This window comes from Carcharodon carcharias, chromosome 20 (genome assembly GCF_017639515.1).
Source record: "Carcharodon carcharias isolate sCarCar2 chromosome 20, sCarCar2.pri, whole genome shotgun sequence".
Classification (NCBI taxonomy): Eukaryota; Metazoa; Chordata; class Chondrichthyes; order Lamniformes; family Lamnidae; genus Carcharodon; species Carcharodon carcharias.
The window spans coordinates 5,576,934-5,599,212 of NC_054486.1; positions in this window are offsets into that span (position 1 = coordinate 5,576,934).

A 22,279-nucleotide genomic window follows, 5' to 3' on the forward strand; every position below is an offset into this window, starting at 1 on the left:
AAGAGCTGCAGCTTACCTCACTAAACCATGAGGTGAAAAAGTTGACACTGAGAGTTGGAGAGAGTACACCCATTGAAAAGTACCCTCTGATCAGAAGCAAGGAAGATCTGGTACAAAGGTACCCAGAGAGTTTTGATCAGTAGGTGCTCTGAAGATTTTGAATGTCACCTCACTATTGATCCAGCAAAAAAACAAGTGATTCACACCACCCACCCCCGACCCCCACCACCCTGTAAAGTCCCAATAGAACTAAAAGGAAAACTTAAGAGAGCAGTCCAAGAAATGGAAGTAAAAAAGCGATCGCCAGAGACACAGAGCCTATGGATCGGGTAAATTCCATCATGATGAGAGAGAAGCCAAATGGACGGCTAAGAATTAGCCTGGATCCCAAAGATTTTAATCCAGCCATAAAGAGTGATCAATGTCCCATTCCAACACTGGAAGAAATCACGCCAATACAGGCAGGGGCAAATATTTTCAGCAAGCTTGATGTCAGAAATAGCTACTGAAATGTGAAACTTGACAAAGAATCCTCACTGTTGACAATATTGAACACACGCTTTGGTCAGTATAAAATTCCTGCATCTGCCTTTTGACCTTAAAGTGAGCCAGGACGTGTTCCAGCAGAAAGTAGATGAGACATGCTAGAGATGTAAAGGAGCAGTCGGCTTAGCTGATGATATCCAGATCTATGGTATTGGTGGAAAAGATCATCACCACCACCTACATGAAGCCATGGAGAGACCCAGGAAAGATGGGATCGAGCTAATCACAGACAAATGAAGTGTGAATGTGGCAGAATGCCAGCTCTTTGGAATGGTGGAGTCAAGCTGAGCTCTGGAGGAGTCACAGCCATCTCTGAGATGGAAGATCCAAGAGACATGAGAGAGTTGAGAAGTTTCCTCGACTTGATCCAGTAGATGAGGTTCTTTCAAACCTGACATGCTAAAACACACAGAAGACCTATGAGACCTGACGAAAAGCAATGTTGAGTACCAGTGATGAGAGCCAGACACAAGAGGAATTTCAACAAATTCTAAAAAGTATTATGCAAGGAGCCAAGTCTGTCGGATTATAGCAGAGAGAGAAAAACCTGTCGCTCTGCAAGTGGATACTTCTACAAAAGGACTGGGATCAGCCCTGGTACAAGAGGGAAAATCGGGATAGCATTCACATCCAAAGCTCTAACCACAGCTGAGACCAGATATGCCAACATGGAAAGAGAATTTCTAGCAGCCCTGTACAGATGTGAGAAATTCCAAAAATATCGCTATAGGGAAAAGTTCGTAGTAGAGAGTGATCTTCATCCATTGGAGCAGATCCACAAGAAAAATCTGCGTAGAGCACCAGCAACTACCAGGGCTGGAAGATGAAGGCAGGATTGTTATTGCATTCACTACACTTGCAGGTTAAATTAAGGTATCCTGTCTAAGACTGCATTGGACTTCTGGCAAATATCTCTTGCAATGGACCTTAGTTCCTGCACTGCAGACTGTTAAAACTTCTCCTGCTCTTCTTTGTGATCCTGAGAAGGGTTTGGAGCATTCCAATGCAAGAGCCATCACACAGCACACAATTTTTGAAGACTTAGTTAGTCTGTGTTGCAGGATGTGCCCAGTTCTGTCACACATTTGAAGTATTACTTCACTAAGACAGTGACACGTTTGATTAATTTTAGGTGGGTGGATGCGAGCATCTCATTAAACCTGTAGTCAGCAACCGTCTTGGGTACCAGAGTGTTGTCATGAACAATCACTTCTGAGGATAGGGTTAGTCATTAGGGGGAAAGGTTGAGGCTGAAATGCTTAACTCATTTAAAAGGTACCTGGAACTGCATCTGAAGTGCTGTAACCTGCAAGGCTACAGACCAGGTGCTGGAAAGTGGGATTAAAATGAGCAGCTAGTTTCTTTTTTCTCTTTTGCCAGCACAGACACAATGGGCTGAAAGGCCTCTTTCTGCAAGTTAACTTTTCTATGGTTCTATGGAAGTTAAAATCAGCCTTTCACCATCAAAGATCTGCCAGTGAAAGGGAAGAGTGACCTGCCCGTTCCAGGAGGTAAGTGTCTTTTTCAGTGGGCTAGAAGGAATAGGAACTCTTCTTCTGGACCCTCGAACATACAAACATACAAACAAGTGGCAGGAGTAGGCCATTCAGCCCCTCGAGCCTGCTCCACGTTTCAATAAGATCACGGCTGATCTCAAACCTGCATCCCACCTACCCCAATAATCTATCGCCCCCTTGCTTACCAAAAATCTCTCCACCTCTGCCTTAAAAATATTCAAAGGTTCTGCTTCCACCACCTTTTCAGGAAGCGAATTCCAAAGACTCATGACCCTGTGAGAGAACAAAATTCACCTCATCTCCATTTTAAATGGGCGACCCCTTATTTTTAAACAGTGACCCCTAGTCCTAGATTCTCCCACAAGAGGAAACATCCTCTCCACGTCCACCCAAGACCCCTCAGGATCTTATATGTTTCAATCAAGTCACCTTTTACTCTTCTAAACTCCAGCAATTTACTGAGTACCACTTCTCTGGTGATTGTAATGTTCCTGAGTTCCTCCCTTTCCTGATTTATCGCTGCTTCTGGGATGTTACTTGTATCCTTTATAATGAGGACCGATGTAAAATACCTGTTCAATTCATCTGCCATTTCCTTGTTTTCCATTATCTTTCTTTAGGACCAACACTCACTTTATTAACTAGTTTCTTTTTTTTTTAAGTATTTATAGAAACTCTTACTATCTGTTTTTATATTTCTGGTTAGCTTTCTCTTGCGCTGTAATTTTTCCCTCCTTATTAATCTTTTAAGCCATCCTTTGCTGTTCCTTATATTATGTCCAATCTTCTGGCCTCCCACCTATTTTGGCACACTTATATAATTTTTCTTTTAAGTTTGATACTATCTTTAACCTTTCTCATTAACCACGGATGGTGCGTCTGTCCCTTGGACTTTTCCTTACTGGAGGAAGTCCTTTGTCTCCCACCATTGCAATCCACAGCCCACCTGATCACAACTCCCCACCACTCTCCAGCTCACGGCCTCTCTTTTCCCCATCTCAGTTACCAGGGGCTGCCCCGAAAGCCATGGCCATGACTTCCTGCTGCCGGTTTTTCCTCCCGTGCTACCGATTATGTTGTCAGTTTGTCCAGCTGCCGGGAAAGAAATGGAAGGAAATGAAAAAGAAAATGAAGCTTGTCTGTAGTTCCAGCCTTGCCGCATTATTCAGCTGTGGTTGTTCTTCCCCGCCTTTTCATAAATATTGGGGCCATTAAAACCTTAAAAGCTACCAGCTGAACTGTACCTGCGAAAGAGACTAACTGCAGGGCAGCACGGTCTGCAGCACAGCTCTGTCGTTGTATCCTTTGTAAGTGACAGTCTCTGCAAACATTACTGGCTGATGAGGTGCAGAAATCTGCCTCTAGTTGTATATTCTGATGTGGAAACATTGGCAGTTGGATACAGAGTGCCTTGGGATAAATATCTCTCCATTGGCCCTCATTTTCTTGCTCGATAAAGCACAGATATAGTGAGATTCCCGAGGGGGACCCATTTGTTCTCAAGATGTTGATGATGCTGGTGCCATTGTATTTATTCTCCATCCTTAGCTGTCTTGAGGAGTTGATAATGGATCTTCTTCAGCTGCTACAGTCCTTGTGATGATGATCAGCAACCCATAGTTGCTGATTTTAAAAAAGGCTATACCGCAATAATTGACACAAAGGTTTCTGAACGCCTAAGGATCAGCAGCAAAGAGAAAAAGAACAGTTGATATGGCTAAAAAATCTTGTAAAAGAAATGTTTCTACTGAGTTCTTGCTCTTGGACAGCTGACTCCCTGTTCAGTACGATGAACGTTGGTAAATTGCATGAATGTCGAAATGCTGCCATTCAAATTAAGCCCCATCTATTTCAGGAAGAAGTTTTGTTCAACCATCAATTTCCCACAAAAAAATGTATATGTTGTGTAAAATGGGTCCAGGCTCACGCTGTTTTCTGATTGGCAGAATGCACATTGAGACAAAAAAGTGACCATTTCTGATGAAAGAATCTAGGCTAATGAGCTTCCCCAGAGATACTGCCGGTTGGAGTTCATTTAGAAATTGCAACAAATTGTTCCACCTAAGACTTTAGGAAAAAGACATCAAATAGATATTTTATGCTGCAACACTAGATGAAGATCTTTTAACCGCTGCAAAGAATCTGTTTCAATTATTACAGTTACTTTGTTTATTTTAGGACCTGCTAAAGTGTTGTAGGAAGAACATGGAGAGCCAATATAAAATAAAGGATACAATTCTAAAAGGAGTGCAAGAACAGCTAGACCCGAGGGTATATGTGCACAAATCATGAAGATGGCAGGACAAGTTGATGGAGTGATTTGAAAAACATACAATATCCTGGACTTTATCAGAGCATAGATTATGAAAGCAAGAGGTCATGATAAACCTGTATAGAACACTGGTTCAGCCTCAACCAGAGTATTGTGTCCAGTTCTGGGCACCAAACTTTAGGAAAGATCTAAAGGAATTAGAGAGGGTGCAGAAAAGATTCATGAGAATGGTCCCAGGAATGAGGAAATTCAGTTGCATAAATAGATTGGAGAAGCTATGGGGAGGATATGATTACATTGGAGAGGGTGCAGAGAAGATTCATCAGGATGTTGTCTGAGCTGGAGTGTTTCAGCTATGATGAGAGACTAGATAGGATGGGGTTGTTTTCCTTTGAGCAGAGAAGGTTGAGGGGGAGCCTGATTGAGGTGTACAAAATTATGAGGGGCATAGATAGGGTAGACAGGAAGGAACTTTCCCCCTTAGTGGAGGTGTCAATAACCGGGGGCATAGATTTAAGGTAAGGGGCAGGAGGTTTAGAGGGGATTTGAGGGAAAGAATTTTCCCCCAGAGAGTTGAGGGCTATCTGGAAGTCACTGCCTGAAAGGGTGATAAAGGCAGGAACCCTCACAACATTATAAAAGCATTCAGATGAGCACTTAAGACGCCATAGCATACAAGGCTACAGACCAAGTGCTGGAAAATGGGATTAGAGTAGATAGGGGCTTGATGATCAGCACGGACATGATGGGCTGAAAATGGTCCATTTCCATGCTGTAAAGCTCTATGACTCTATAAGCTCTTTGGTAAAGAGAAGATTCAGAAGAGATTTCAGAGGAAGTTTTCAAAATCATGAGGGGTTTGGACAGAGTAAGTAAGATAAGCTGTTCCTGTTGGCGGAAGGATTGAGAACTGGGGGCACCAATTCAAGGTGATTGGCAAAAGAAATAATAGTGACATCAGGGGAGACTTTTCACTTGGTGAGTGGTTAGGATCTGGAATGCACAGCCTGACAGTATGGTGGAGGCAGGGTCAATCATGGCTTTCAAAAGAGAATTGGATCATTATCTGAAAAGGAAGCATTTGCAACAGTGCAGGGAAAAAGGCAGGCGAGTGGCACTAGGTGAATTGTTCTTGCAGTGAGCCAGCACAGACATAACAGGCTGAATGGCTTCTTTCTGTGTGGTAACCATTCTATGATACTACAAAAATAAAGGAGAGTCAATTTCAGATAACCGTTGGTTGATGTCATGAAAATATAATAATTTTCAAAACATTATTGTGATTTATTGTAAAGGTAGGTTAATAGTGGGGTTTGGATTAATTTATCTGTGTGGATGTGTGTGTGTGGGTGATTTAATTGAATTGGAGGCAGCTGGTCTGAAACTTTTGAGTTATCAAAAGGGAAGCTAGGTTTGAAATGCTAAATATGTAAACATAGCTGAGGTTTTAGAATGTGAGGTGCGAGGAAAATTTGCATTTTTAGGTCAACTAGAGTAGTTTGAATTTCAAAGAGATAGTAAGATGTTACATCTAGAAGCTAAGCCAAACAGTGTGTTTATTTTTCCCAAAGGTTAATGATAATAGGAGTACCATGAAAGATTTATATTATGAGAAAAGTAAAGTTGCAAAGACATATTGGAACAATGGAATTTACATTAAAAAGGGAGAAACATGTATAAAGGAGATAAGGCTATGTGTAAGTAGAAGGAATTCTAAGATCTAACACAAGTATGAAAAGTCTCTAGCCTCTGTGTATCAAGTTGCTGTCTGCAGGAACTGAAGCTAAGAAAACTCACTTTGAATACCACTGTCCAGGGTATTGTGTGCTTTGCCTGGGACTGTTGAAATCTATTTTGATTTACTGTTGCCTTAACAGAAGTGTAACTGGGATCCAGATTAATTAGGGGATTTAGGAATTATTATAGTAGTAATTTGTAGACCTGTATATGTACTTAAAATCCTTTTTTATTAATAAATGTTTAATTTAGTCCTGTAAAAAGTCTCTAAGCCTTGGTGGACTTATTACTACTGAATTCAAGGCACACATCTCGAAATAAAACACAAATTGCAAAACAGTTGTGGCAGCTGTTTCAAGTTTCCCTCTGGGATTTGAGCAGCTCGATATTTGCCATCCACTGTGCTATAACATAGGTTAATGTGCAACAGTGCCCTTTCAAATCAGCTGGTTATGAAAACATTTACAGGTTCATCATAACTAAAACACAAAAGAAAATAGCATGGCATATTACATGTCTAATTTTGGGACATATTATTGTGCAGTCTCAGAAATGTTTCATGAAATTATCTTGCATAGCATTCTTGTTTGTCATGAGATTATGTTTGTAGTGAGAGCCTTGATTTGTTCTTATCTACAATGAGGCCATTGAAGTGCAGCTATTGGACCTTGGGAATCAGGACTTTCTGCCTGCTGAGAGAGACTGGATGTAGACAGGTTCTGGTTAGACGCAACATCTTGGAAGTGATTCAGAATCCATAAAAATGCAGAATAATGTGGGTGCTCAAAGTCAGGCCACAGAGCTTGGGTGCCCAGCAAGCCGACATATCAGACGTTGAGGCAAGAGACCAGGAATATCGCCCTTCCCATCTTCTTTCGTGGATCCAATGGGCCTTTACCATCCCCAGCTCAGTCCAGTCTCCCCACGCTCCAAGGAAGTCACTGAAAACCCCAGATCTATATGAAAGGACAACAACCCCAGGCCTTTCTGCCCAGAGAGATGGAAGTTCCCAAAGGCAAAGATTAGGGAATTTGTCCCTCAGTCACTGCAAGTTCTGCATATGGGGATAAAATGCTTGGTAACCCTTACAAACGTTATTAACATAATTAATTACAAAGTGATGAATGCTTCTGACACCAGAATAAAGTCCAATTGGTAATATAATTCAGCATTAAATTAGCAAAAATCATGTGGAATAGATTTCTTTTCTTCCATCCATTAATTAGGCATAACTAGTCAGAAGTCTACCCTTCAAAGTTGCAATATGAGAGTTTATTTCTTACATAAACCAGAAATTATGTAAATGTTATGCATGGATCAAGAGTTTTTTATGATGCACTGGATCACCCAGATGTTTATACTGTCAGGTTTTTGGTTTAGCAGGTTTAGATCTGGAGGAACAGATTTTGAGTTAATTAAAGCTTTCATCAGTTTTCTGTTCTCAATTCTAATATACACCCTTCAACTATTTAATCACAATTAGAGGTAAGAGTGTTAACAGCATTGTCCAGAGGTTAGGCATTTAAGTTTCAAAAGTCTGATGGCTTTTGTCTTAAATCTTTGTGTGACTCTGGGAGTACCTGCTAATAGATGGCATAATATTCCATTTTGAATAGAAGAAAAAACTAGTTCTGATAATGATCACTCTCTCTCGATGCACACTCATGCACACCCTGATATGGGGTAGATTATGGATAAGTCAGAATTGCATTCTGCCTCATTCTGTAACTAAAGGAAATTGCTTGGTGGTAACTGAAGTGGCCGTACGGGGAGCACAGAAATAGACATAGAAAAATAGCAGGCAAGTTGCTGATGCATGTGTAGCTGATTCATTTCATTTTTGTTTTAGGCAGCACATCTTGACCTGAGTTTTGTTTTGGTCCTAGCTTCAAATGATTTATTTTTCTTTGAACAGACATTTAGGGCAGGATTCGATTTTCCCCAATGTCAACTGCTGCTAGTTAGAGGGTGGATTTGATGGCCAATGAGATACAGTGGTTGCAGGATGGAGGCGGGAATTGTAAAGTGCAGGCCTGATTTGATGGTATGATGGCAGCCATTACTGTGATAGCTAATTTGATTTCATGGAAACTCAAGCTCAGCAGGAGGAGAGGCACAGGCCAGGCACTGAGGGTGCGGTATTATGGATTCATTTGATGTCTCAATTATGAGATCCTGAGGCTTTTATGTTTAAACATGAACCATTTATTGTTAATCTTTAACTTTGTACAGTTTCCAGTTAATGGCATGCATGGTGCTGCTACCAACTGTTACCAGCTCCTTCTAAAATGTACTCTCTGAGTCTAATACCATGTGACTCTATACATCATACAGTGGACAGTGCTATTCTCCAGTCACACATTAACCCTAGGTCTGCCAAGCATCTTTACATCACAATGGCATACAGGAAATATAAATACAATATCATACAACATCCCCCTTTATTCTCAAAAGAAAACTTCCCTCCCTTCGAATGCAATATAACTATTTACGATATAATCTTTACTTGCGATCCCTTCTACCCCACCCCAAGTCTCTGACTTGATAAATTCAGGCGGTCTTGATGCTTTGACAGTTCTTCCATATCTCAGTCTGTCAAGTTTGGAGGAATGGTTGTAGTACTCTATGTTCCTTGTACTTGGTTATCTCCATTTGAATTGCTTCTTACGCTACTTTGAGTTGTGTTTCTCTTTGCTAATAACTCTTCTAATTTTTTCGGACATTGTGGGTTTGTCCCACTCCTTCCAAAGGGAATGTGCACTCTGTTCCTAGAATAGGCTTGATTTTCTCTTTCCATTGTGTCTGCCATGTTCTTGCTGGACATGAAAGTTGCACAAATGGAACCTTCATTTCCACATGTTTCACAATTTCAGCTCATTTGAGACATCCAGTGTTTTTTCCTCTTCTAGTTCCTTGCGCTTCGATGTTGGGTTTACTTTTTCCGATCTTATTTCTATTTTCTCTGCCTTTGTCTGCAGCAGAGCTTTGTCCTTGTCTTTCATTTTGGTTTCGCTGTTGGCCAGGTCTGTCTCCTGTGAAGTCTCAACTTCAATTGTGTTACTCACGGCTTCGTTATCCACTCGCAATGTAGAAAGTTTGACAGCTTTTCCTTTCAATGCCTCTTCTTTCCCATTCAACTGCTCCTTCAGCTCTTCAATCGGTTCCTTGTGGCTTTTGGCTTCCTCCTGGAATATGGAACTTTGCTGAGTCTTCTCTACCAATTGGTTGATCAGTTTGTTCAGAGTGACATTAAATTCTTTAGCTTCACTTCATAATTTTCCAGAGGAATAAACTTGGTCCTGAGGGATTCTTGTAGAGTGTGAAGGTCTTTTAATAGTTTTTTCTTTGCACTGCAAAGCTTGTTTGCTTTTGCATTTGATCGTGAAGGGTAATCAATCTTTCAACTGTTTATTTTCCTGTTGACCTTGTGCCAACTCAGTCTGGGCTTCAGTGCATCATTTTATTGCATTTTCAAAGGTATATGCTCAGCTTGAATCTTGTGCTTTAAACCTTCCAGCTCAGCTCTGATGCAAACTTTCCTGTAGAACATCTTCATCTATTTTTTGCTCATTTTGCTTCTTTTGAGTTAGCTCAGATAGGTTTCCTTCATTCACAGTCATCTACTCACTCTACATTGCCATTTGCTGTTGCAGTTTGGTTACCAAGTCAGCATTTTCAAAAAAAAACTCTATTTTTAAGCCTTTCAGCTGCTTCTCAGCTAATTCTTTCTTCTGCATTAAACCCTTCAGCTCATGCATCTCATCGCACTGACATCGTTGGCAACCATCTTGTGGTTTATTTGAATATTGTCGCCCTCGCTCTCAGGTCTTCTGCTGCCCTTGGCACTTTACTGGGGGTGTGCTAGACTTTTGTGTAGGGTCTGTGCTCATTTCAACTTGGAGCTTAAAATATCTGTCAAAGCCTTTTAATATCTCTCCAAATGTTGTCGAGTATTGATCTGCACGTTGGCTGTGGAGCACTTCACCAGCAAATGAACCAAAGACAAATAAAAACTTAGCAACTTGTACTTCTTATGATTCCTTATTTAATCCTGTAATTCTCCTGTAAATTAAACACTGCCTTCTCCAAGACTCCCACTCTTTGGTCTTAGCTCTTTCCTTAGCCAAAACATGTCTTGCTCATCTAATTTTCTATCCATGCTTTTTTTTTGAGTTACTGCTTTAAATGCCATTTCCTCTTTAAGGCTACCTGTGCAGTAACCATTTTTGTTTAATCCAGGTGGTCTGCAGCTGTTAGTTTCTCTGTGATTTTCCCATATTTTTTGGGTTTGACAGGATCTTCATGATTTTGCACCTTTTTACAATTGTTTAAAACTTTCGAGACTGCTAACTCTGCAAATGATCTTTTTCTTTAACAAGAAGTCTGGGGACCCAAATGATAGGGGTTCCTTTTCCAAACTCTGCAGGGTATTTTTTTTCCCTTTTCAGTACCATTTTTTAAAAAAACTTCAGAGCAGCAGCAATTCTTTTTTCTTTCTTTACTGTAAAACTTTATTTTTCCCAACTAAAAAGGGTTCTCTCATGATCATGGGCTATTTCCTTTCCTTAAAAACCTTTAAAACTGCAGCAGCTCGCTTCTCTGAGCTGCAAAACCAATTTCAGGGTGATTCTTCTTTCTTAAACTCTGCAGGTTTCTTTTTTTTAAAACTCTGCAGAGTCTTCTTTTGCTCTACCTACCTTTCTTTTCACTACAGGATGTTTTAACTTGCAGCTGTCTTCCAGCTTCTGCAATCTGCTAAACCCCTGGGACTGCCACTTGTTCTATGATGTAATTACAGCTTTTTTTGTAAGTTTGCTCATCTGCATCTGAACAGGTTCCTTAGCTCGGCATCACTCAGGGTCTTAGCTTCTCTTTTTTTTGAATTTCTGCTCACCATCTTGTGATCTGACCAGGTTTTCCTGCTCTGCTTTACTCAGGGTCTTGCAATGGACCTCCACTCACTCTGGTGGATTCCTCAACTTCCAAGTCTGTAACAAAGCTTCTTCAGCTGTCTTTAAATTTTCTGCAGGATTCTCTAGTTAGGCTTCAGCTGCTTTTAGTTTTTTATATACTGGCATACTGTTCTGGTTCATCATTTAAAATGCCACATTTCTTATCCCACCACTGCCACTATGTTGTATTATTGATTCATTTGATGCCTTAAGGATGAGATCTTGAGATGTGTTTGTTTAAACATGAACCATTTATTGTTAATCTTTAACTATGTACAGATCCCAGTTAATGGCTTGCATGGTGATGCTACCAACTGTCGCAAGCTACTTCTAGAATGTTCTCTCCAAGTTAATACTATGTGACTCTATACATCCTACAGTGGGCGGTGCTATTCTCCAGCCACATGTTAAACCTTGTTCTGCCAAACATCTTTACATCACAATGGCACGCAGGCACATACAACATCACACAACACAGGGAAGGCTGTCCCATGGTTTAGTAATGCAGCTCTTCAGATGTTATTGAAGGCAGAGCGATAGAGGTGAGAGAGCTTACTTACAGTTGGTGACAGGAGAAATCCACCCAGTCAATCTAAACAGAGCTGGCTGGAAGTGGCAGAATATGTTAGCACACAGATGTTGGGAGCAGAAGTAGGCCATTCAGCAGCCACAGAGCTGTCAGGGGAACTGTATTCAGTGCATCAGGAGGTTCAATGACCTGCTTGGCACTGACAATGCAACACTCAGATGAGAGACCTCCTGCTCTGCAGCCTCCAGCAGGCACACCAGTTGGACAGTCTGAGGGTGTATGGTTCTCCTGAACATGGGAGAAATGTGTGCTCAGGGTGACCTCTGACCCTGTCAGCCATGTCCAGAGCCCTGGACCTGTTGGTGACCTGTCATCATGGATACATGCCCCTTCCTATCTAAATGAACCACTGCCATTAGTGAGGCCAGAAATGCTTTATCTCTCTCTCTCTCTCCCTCTCTTCCTTGCAGGAGAAGAGGGCACGGAATTCACGGGAGAGGGCCCACACAGGAGGAGTGTCCCTGCTCGCCAACCTCACAGACACAGAGGAATCTGCAATGAAAATCGCAAGGTCAGTGCTGCATGAAGAAGTGGGTGATGGAGACACCACCAAGGTCCGTATCTGATCCTCGGAAGGATTCAGAGGTCAAGACGTTCAAAGTCACAGTGACTGTAGCAGCTCCTGACAGGTCAGCGCTGTGAGATCTGAGGTCTTCCCCAATGAGGGGACCAAGTTCATTGACCATCTGCTGGATTGGTGCAGTCTCCTGTGGCACTGATTCCCCGACATGTCCAGGTAGCTTCTTCCTCGCTGGTACAGTCGATGCTGAGGGTGTGGCCTTCATGGCCTTCCTACCCCTCATTCCTGTCCTCTGCCCTCCTGGTGCCTGGGGCTCTGCATCTGCTCCAGAGAATGTTGGTCCTCATCACTCTCAGCCCTATCTCCAAGTAACTTAACCCCATCTCCAGCTGTTGCCTTACTTCCAGTCAGCTGCATTCACACTGATTCCTGAGCACCCCTCTGGTGGTCTCACAATCCCTGGAGGGTCGCAACCTCCTCTACTGACCGAGCGTGCACGGACCACTCACGTCACTAACTCTGCTCACAGGTAGTCCCTGTGTGCCGATGGCTGAGTGCCCCTCTCAGCCTGCTCCCTTTTATGGACCCATCGAATTGAATGGTGCAGCCATGACTGGCTCCTCACTGTACCACTGCTTCCTTCCTCTTGGATTGTTCCTGATCCATCGTACAATTCATCCCTCCCCACAAAAATTCCAAAATGACCCTTGACGAGCTAACAACAAGCTCGTTAACAAGCCTAATTGTCCATTAATCGGAATTGGGCGGGTTCCTGGATCCCGCCTTCATTCCTCCTCAGCAAAATCGCCAACAGTCGGAACAGTAACAGCAAACCTGCACAGCGACCAGAGGCGCTAACTTTCACACCTGCCCGTGTCTGTTCCCCCCCCCCCCCGCCCAGACCAAAATGTTCCAAAGAAAACACTGATTTTGCTGACTGAGCAGTTCCTTGCTGTCTCCAGGGGTAATCCCGAGTAATTGACCATCAGGACGAAAGGAAGTTAGAAAGTTTACAATATGCTCTTTTAATGTATTTTTTAAACTACTGTATAACTTATTCTCTGATCTGTTCAGTCTGCGATTGAACTAATTTATATTCTTGCTAGCTAACAGCTAGCTTCACAATCATTTGCTCACCACATTCATATTTATTGTCACTCCAGTACTTGGACTGAGCCTCAGTAGCTTTTTGAATCACATCCTTTTATCACCATTCATCATTCCAGTTGAGACATCATACACTGGATCATTTCTTGTTATTGATTTGCCTTTTCTGTTGTCAGTTTCTACTGTGTTAACTTTCCCCCTCTCTGCAGTGAGTGACTTTCCAGAGTGTGGATGAACAAACAGATGTGGCTCTTCCTTTTTTGACATGTTCAATTTGTGGCTGCTTGAAGATAATCAGTTTGTTCAACCCTAAAGTTATTCAACTTTACTCTGCAGGATTTCAGTATGAGCTGGGCACCAGACTCTTGGATTTTTTCTCTTCCAACCAGCTCTCAACACAGCACAATGCCTCCCCCCATCAATTAAAATCAACAGCGTATCTTGGGAGCCTCCTCTTGACGAAGACAGGCTCAGACGACAAAATTTATCATTGCCTTCAATGTGCCAGCTCAGCCTTCAGCAGACTGAGTTAAAAAAGAGTATTTGGGGATCAGGATCTTAAACCTAAGACAAAGGTCATTACTGAGCAGCAGTGATTCCCATGCTCCTATATGCTTTGGAGGCTTGGACAACCTAAATCAGATACCACTAAGCACTGGAGAAATGCCACCAGTGGTGCCATCGCAAGATCCTCCAAATCTGGTGGAAGAAAAGGGCTCCAACAACAGCACTCTCTCCCAAGCCAACTTGCCCAACATCGAGGTGTTAATCACTCAAAACCAGCTCCGTTGGACAGGACGCGTCATTCGTATACCTGACATCAGATGCCGGACACCAGACCGGAGCTCGGTCCCAGCAGGAGACTCCTAGGAGGGCAGCGGAAATGTTTTAGGGATATCCTCAAAGCCTCCCTGGAGAGGTCAAACAACCCCGCCAACTCATGGGAGTCCCTGGCATTGTGAGCAACCAAAATGGAGGAGGTTCATTCGGGAAGTCAGCGAACGCATCGATAGACTTTGTCTGGCACATGCAGAGGTGAAGTTGAGGCATCAGAGGGAGCGCAAAAACCTCCAAACAACTCACCTACCTGAACCTTCAAGCACCATCATTTCCACATGTAGCAGAGTCTGCAGATCACCCATTGGTTCTGAGATGGTTGATAGGTCCAATTGAACTGGAGCAGAAACAAATGATCCTCAATCCCGAGGGGCTGTCTAAGAAGAAAGATAGCACCAATCTTACTAGTTTGACCGATTACCCCAATTGTTCCATAATTATTACATTCACTGTGATCTCTTTTGTCCCAGTCAGGAATATATTTCTGGTCTATTCTATTGGGTATATGATGTTGTGCAAAATTAGTTTACATAATTTGCATGGAAGAACTAACTATTGTGTCTGCACCAGTTTCAGCAGTTCATCTGGGATACCATCTGCTCCCAATGCTTTGTTCAGGTTTAATGCTTTCACCATAGCCTCAGCTCTGCTTTCAAGGGTATAGGCTTCATTGATAGGGCCTCTGGAGACTGCAGAGTAGTCAGAAATGCTGCTTTATTAAGCAGATTAGTATATTTTCCCAACACTTAATCACATCTTTGGTTGCTGTTGTCACTTTACCTTTGACATTCAAACACCTAGGTTTAAATTTGAACTTGATTTTATTTATAAATGTGTATTCTTTCTTAATTGTGCAGGATATGTTTTTAAGCCAGGGATGTTCATCACTTGTATATTTGTTTGGTTTTCTGTCAGGTAAATTATTTCCTTCCATTACCAAAGGGCTGGATGAGGTTTACAAAAGGAGTAATAATGCAGACGCCTACAGGCTAAGAAAGTGCTTTTTTTCATTGCTCATAGGTTATTAATGATGCCTTCAGTGACCAGTTGCTGAGCAGCTAGTTGATACAGAGGAATACCTTCCAGCAATTGTTATTATTTCTTGATATTTCTAACTCTCACATTATTCTTCAACATTACAACCACTTCATCCATACTGGATTTAACACTCCAGCACCTATGGTATGATAACTTTCATCTCCCAGTTTAGTTTCTGTATGATTCTATAAGCAAATATATATCTCCACAATAAAAATAAAAATACCTGGAAAAACTCAGCAGGTCTGACAGCATCTCCAGAGAGGAACACAGTTAACGTTTCGAGTCCATATGACTCTTCAACAGAACTAAGGAAAAATAGAAAAGAGTTGAAATATAAGCTGGTTTAAGGGAGGGGGGGCGGGGGTGTGGGGGGGGGGGGTGCGCGGGTGGGACAGGTAGAGCTGGATAGAGGGTCAGTGATAGGTGGAGATTGCCAAAAGATGTCAGAGACAAAAGGACAAAGAGGTGTTGAAGGTGGTGATATTATCTAAGGAATGTGCTAATGCGGACATTAAGGGTAGAAAGCAGGATGAGCAAGGTACAGCTAGCCTGAGTGGGGGTGAGGTGGGGGGAAGGGATCAAAATTGGCTAAAAGGTGGAGATAAAACAATGGATGGAAATACATTTAAAAATAATGGAAATAGGTGGGAAAAGAAAAATATATATAAATAAATTATTGGAAAAAGGGGGATCAGAAAGGGGGTGGAGATGGAGGAGAGAGTTCATGATCTAAAATTGTTGAACTCAACATTCATTCCAGAAGGCTGTAAAGTGCCTAGTCAGAAGATGATGTGCTGTTCCTCCAGTTTGCGTTGAGCTTCACTGGAACAATGCAGCAGGCCAAGGACAGACATGTGGGCAAGAGAGCAGGGTGGAGTGTTGAAATGACAAGCAACAGGCAGGTCCGGGTCATGCTTGCGGACAGACCGAAGATGTTCTGCAAAGCGGTCACCCAGTCTGCATTTGGTCTCCCCAATGTAGAGGAAACCGCATTGGGAGCAGTGAATGCAGTAGACTAAACTGAGGGAAGTGCAAGTGAAATGCTGCTTCACTTGAAAGGAATGTTTGGGCCCTTGGACGGTGAGGAGAGGGGAAGTAAAGGGGCAGGTGTTGCACCTTCTGCGGTTGCATGGGAAGGTGCCATGGGAGGGGGTTGAGGTGTAGGGGGTGATGGAGGAGTGGACCAGGGTGTCCCAGAGGGAACGATCTCTGTGGAATATCACCGGGGAGGGGGGATGAAGGGAAGATGTGTTTGGTGGTGGTATCATGCCGGAGTTGGCAGAAATGGCGGAGGATGGTCCTTTGAGTGCGGAGGCTGGTGGGGTGATAAGTGAGGACAAGGGGGACCCTATCATTGTTCTAGGAGGGAGAGGAATGTGTGAGGGCAGATGCGCGGGAGATGGGCCGGACACGGTTGAGGGCCCTGTCAGCCACCGTGGGTGGAAAACCTTGGTTAAGGAAAATGGAGGACATGTCAGAGGAACTGTTTTTGAAAGTGGCATCATCGGAACAGATGTGACAGAGGCGAAGGAACTGAGAGAATGGGATGGGGTCCTTACAGGAAGCGGGGTATGAGGAGCTGTAGTCAAGGTCGCTGTGGGAGTCGGTAGGCTTGTATTGAAATAAAAACAAAAAACTGCGGATGCTGGAAATCCAAAACAAAAACAAAATTACCTGAAAAAACTCAGCAGGCCTGGCAGCATCGGCGGAGAAGAAAAGAGTTGACGTTTCGAGTCCTCATGACTCTTTGACAGAACTAGGTGAATCCCAGGAAGGGTTGAAATATAAGCTGGTTTAAGAGGGGGGGGGGGAGGGGTGGGGGGGGGTGGGGGGAGGGGTTTGGGGGAGGTGGGGGAGAGGGAGAGAAGTGGAGGGGGGGTGTGGTTGTAGGCGAAAGCAGTGATAGAAGTAGATCATCAAAAGATGTCACAGACGGCAGAACAAAAGAACACATAGGTGTCGAAGTTGGTGATATTATCTAAACGAATGTGCTAAATAAGAATGGATGGTAGGGCACTCAAGGTATAGCTCTAGTGGGGGTGGGGGGAGCATAAAAGATTTAAAAATATTTAAAAATAATGGAAGTAGGAGGGAAAAAGAAAAATCTATATAATTTATTGGAAAAAAACAAAAGGAAGAGAGAAGAAACAGAAGGGGGTGGGGATGGAGGAGGGAGGTCAAGACCTAAAGTTGTTGAATTCAATATTCAGTCCGGAAGGCTGTAAAGTGCCTAGTCGGAAGATGAGGTATTGTTCCTCCAGTTTGCGTTGGGCTTCACTGGAACAATGCAGCAAGCCAAGGACAGACATGTGGGCAAGAAGCAGGGTGGAGTGTTGAAATGGCAAGCAACAGGGAGGTTTGGGTCATTCTTGCGGACAGACCACAGGCGTTCTGCAAAGCGGTCACCCAGTTTACGTTTGGTCTCTCCAATGTAGAGGAGACCACATTGGGAGCAACGAATGCAGTAGACTAAATTGAGGGAAATGCAAGTGAAATGTTGCTTCACTTGAAAGGAGTGTTTGGGCCCTTGGAAGGTGAGGAGAGAGGAAGTGAAGGGGCAGGTGTTACATCTTTTGCATGGGCATGGGGTGGTGCCATAGGTGGGGGTTGAGGAGTAGGGGGTGATGGAGGAGTGGACCAGGGTGTCCCAGACGGAACGATCCCTACGGAATGCCGACAGTGGGGGTGAAGGGAAGATGTGTTTGGTGGTGGCATCATGTTGGAGTTGGCGGAAATGGCGGAGGATGATCCTTTGAATGTGGTGGCTGGTGGGGTGATAAGTGAGGACAAGGGGGACCCTATCATGTTTCTGGGAGGGAGGAGAAGGCGTGAGGGAGGATGCGCGGGAGATGGGCTGGACACGGTTGAGGGCCCTGTCAACGACCATGGGTGGACATGTCAGGGAAACTGTCCTCCACCTGGTCCCCTCCCTCTGGATCCTTACCTTCTCTTGATCTTTTCATTGAGAACTGTCGGCGCGACATTAGTCGTCTCAATTTCTCTGCTCCTCTCACCCATTCTAATCTCTCTCTCGCTGAACTTACTGCACTCCATTCTCTCAGGTCCAACCCTGACATCGTCATCAAACCCGCTGACAAGGGTGGTGCTGTTGTTGTCTGGCTCACTGACCTCTACCTCGCGGAGGCTGAGTGTCAACTCGCAGACACTTCCTCCTACCTCTCCCTGGACCATGACCCCACCACTGAACATCAAGCCACTGTTTCCAGGGCTGTCACTGACCTCATCTCCTCTGGGGATCTTCCTCCCACAGCTTCCAACCTGATAGTCGCCCAACCTCGGACGGCCCGCTTCTAACTCCTACCCAAAATCCACAAACAGAACTGCCCCGGTAGACCAATCGTGTCAGCTTGCTCCTGCCCCACAGAACTCATCTCTCGTTATCTTGACTCCATTCTCTCTCCCCTTGTCCAGTCCCTTCCCACCTACATCCGTGATTCCTCTGACACCTTACGTCACATCAACAATTTCCAGTTCCCTGGCCCCAACCGCTTCCTCTTCACCATGGACGTCCAATCCCTCTACACCTCCATCCCCCACCAGGATGGTCTGAGGGCCCTGAGCTTCTTCCTCGAACAGAGGCCCGAACAATCCCCATCCACCACTACTCTCCTCCGTCTGGCTGAACCTGTTCTCACACTGAACAATTTCTCCTTCAACTCCTCTCACTTCCTCCAAATAAAAGGTGTGGCTATGGGTACCCGCATGGGCACCAGCTATGCCTGTCTCTTTATGGGGTATGTGGAACATTCCTTGTTCCAGTCCTACTCCGGCCCCCTTCCACAACTCTTTCTCTGGTACATCGATGATTACTTCGGTGCTGCTTCGTGCTCTTGTCGGGACTTGGAAAAATTTATTAATTTTGCTTGCAATCTCCACCCCTCCATCATTTTCACATGGTCCATCTCTGACACTTCCCTTCCCTTCCCTTCCTTGACCTCGCTGTCTCAATCTCTGGTGATAGACTGTCCACCAATATCCATTACAAGCCTACCAATTCCACATTACCTCGACTACAGCTCCTCAAACCCCGCTTCCTGTAAGGACTCCATCCCATTCTCTCAGTTCCTTCGCCTCCTTCGCATCTGTTCCGATGATGCTACCTTCAAAAACAGTTCCTCTGACATGTCCTCCTTCTTCCTTAACCGAGGTTTTCCACCCACGGTTGTTGACAGGGCCCTCAACCATGTCTGGCCCATCTCCCGCGCATCCGCCCTCACGCCTTCTCCTCCCTCCCAGAAACTTGATAGGGTCCCCCTTGTCCTCACTTATCACCCCACCAGCCTCCGCATTCAAAGGATCATCCTCCGCCATTTCCGCCAACTCCAGCATGATTCCACTACCTAACACATCTTCCCTTCACCCCCACTGTCGGCATTCCATAGGGATCGTTCCGTCCGGGACACCCTGGTCCACTCCTCCATCACCCCCTACTCCCCAACCCCCACCTATGGCACCACCCCATGCCCATGCAAAAGATGTAACACCTGCCCCTTCACTTCCTCTCTCCTCACCGTCCAAGGACCCAAACACTCCTTTCAAGTGAAGCAGCATTTCACTTGCATTTCCCCCAACTTAGTCTACTGCATTCGTTGCTCCCAATGTGGTCTCCTCTACATTGGAGAGACCAAACGTAAACTGGGCGACCGCTTTGCAGAACACCTGCGGTCTGTCCGCAAGAATGACCCAAACCTCCCTGTTGCTTGCCATTTTAACACTCCACCCTGCTCTCTTGCCCACATGTCTGTCCTTGGCTTGCTGCATTGTTCCAGTGAAGCCCAACGCAAACTGGAGGAACAACACCTCATCTTCCGACTAGGGACTTTACAGCCTTCCGGGCTGAATATTGAATTCAACAACTTTAGGTCGTGAGTCCCCTCCCCCATCCCCACCCCCTTTCTGTTACCCCCTTCTTTTTTTTTTCCCAATAAATTATAAAGATTTTCCTTTTCCCACCTATTTCCATTATATAAAATATAAAAAAAAACCCACTAGAGCTATACCTTGAGTGCCCTACCATCCATTCTTAATTAGCACATTCGTTTAGATAATATCACCAACTTTAACTTTAACACCTATGTGTTCTATTGTACTATTGTTGTTGACATCTTTTGATGATCTGCTTCTATCACTGCTTGTTTGTCGCTACAACCACACCAACCCCCTCCACCTCTCTGTCTCTCTATCTCTCCGCCCCCCACACACACACCTTAAACCAGCTTATATTTCAGCTCTTTCCTGGACTCGAACTCAAGTTCTGTCGAAGGGTCATGAGGACTCGAAACGTCAACTCTTTTCTTCTCCGCCGATGCTGCCAGACCTGCTGAGTTTTTCCAGCTTACTGGTAAAGTGACTTGCAATTTTGAGAAATAAATTTCCCATTGGTCTTAAAATTACCCATACATATTTAGAGCGTTTTCTCTAATGTTATAAATATACCCAAGCTACCTTTTTTTTTAGCACAATAAACCTGTCTGTGATATAATATCTAAAGATGATGGTAAATTTTTCACTTACTTTTAAATTCATTTATTTCCTTTCTAGCCTTTCAAAGATAAAGGGGGAAATCTCTGTTTGCATAACACCGCTTCAAGCAGCAGTGCCTCACAGACGATGCTTATTCCCCAGGGGTAGACTACACTGCTTTCCTGCATAGCTCTCGTGCCATTCTTCAATGAAGTGAATGAGGAATGCTACCGAAACTGTGCAGATAATGACCCGCGGCACTGCCTACTGCCAGGGAATTGACATAAGTCTATGATGCTATATGAACACATTTGCAACCAAATTGTTTGCCTTTTTAACCATTAGGAACTTCTCAATATGCCTGCCATAGCTAGATTTACTGGTAAACGAGATAAGTACTTGAGGGAGAAAGGAAGAGAGGTTGATAGGGTTTCATGAAAGAGTAGGCTGATGTAGGGCGCAAACATTGGTTTAGTCCAGTTGGGCCAAATGGCCAGTTTCTGTTCTGTAATTTTCATGTCACTAGTTGTCTGTGTGCATTGCCTTTTGATGTTTGCTTCATTTAATGATTTCAGAGATTAGCTTTTTTTTAATTGAAAATTTTGTTCTGGGTTATTACATTGCTCCGTAACATTGCTATATATTGATGGTTTTACTGTAAACACCTCTGTCGAAATACCAGCACCGTTCCTGGATCCCTGTGGAGGAGTTAGATTCACACTGAAATATCACTAATACTGACATGCTTTACTGATTCTTTGACAGAAAGGAACTTATATTCTGGTAAAAAGATGGTTTCTTCGAAAGTTGTGCTGCTGTGATAAATATTTCCATACTTTATTGGTGCCCATAGTGCCATTTCTGACAAAGAAGAGGCAACATCTTTACAACATCCTGATTATTTCACAGTGAAAATTTATTTCAAGAAAGAAACAGAGGAAATCTTCCTTTTATAAACTACAGGTTGAGGCAGCACAGTCACTAAGCCAGAGCAATTTTGAAATGGCCATAATTCAAACCAAACGTTTTAGAAATTGAAGCACACTTGAATATTTGATTGTTCAAAATGGAGGCTGGGAACAGAACGCTCACTACAATGTCATAGACAAGATTGTTAGAGTACAGCTGCTCTGTTCCATTATAATAGTCATAATATTTATCTTTCTTTTGAATTTAAATCAAGCCCTTTGAATATTAACGTTAGAGGTTTAACACACATGTGAATTGTCTTTGCTATTTTAATGGAGGTGCTAATCCATTTGAAAAAGAGTAGTTAATGAAACAGTGTGTAAAGAAGATTTTAGAGCTGTAAGAGGCTTTAAACATTTATGCATTAGCATTCAAAGAGCCTAACTTCAAGGTCTCTGTCTATTTGTAGAGAGAGAAAAAAAAAACAATTGCAGTTGCTCTTATCAATTATTTAAATCTGAAACTTTCGCACCCCACCCCCTCAGGCTGACTGTTGAGTCCGGGCCATCATTTTGTAATTGAATGTTTCTATTTAATTACTACATCAGGCAACTTCATTCACTGAGGAATTTCAGTCTCAAACAGCTGCTTACGAATCCCCAAATATGCTTTAATTTGAATTTAATTGCCACAAATAAAAATTAAGTAAAAGCTTAGTTATAGTACTGCTTCATATAAATTAAAAAATAAAAAGGACTCTACTTGTTC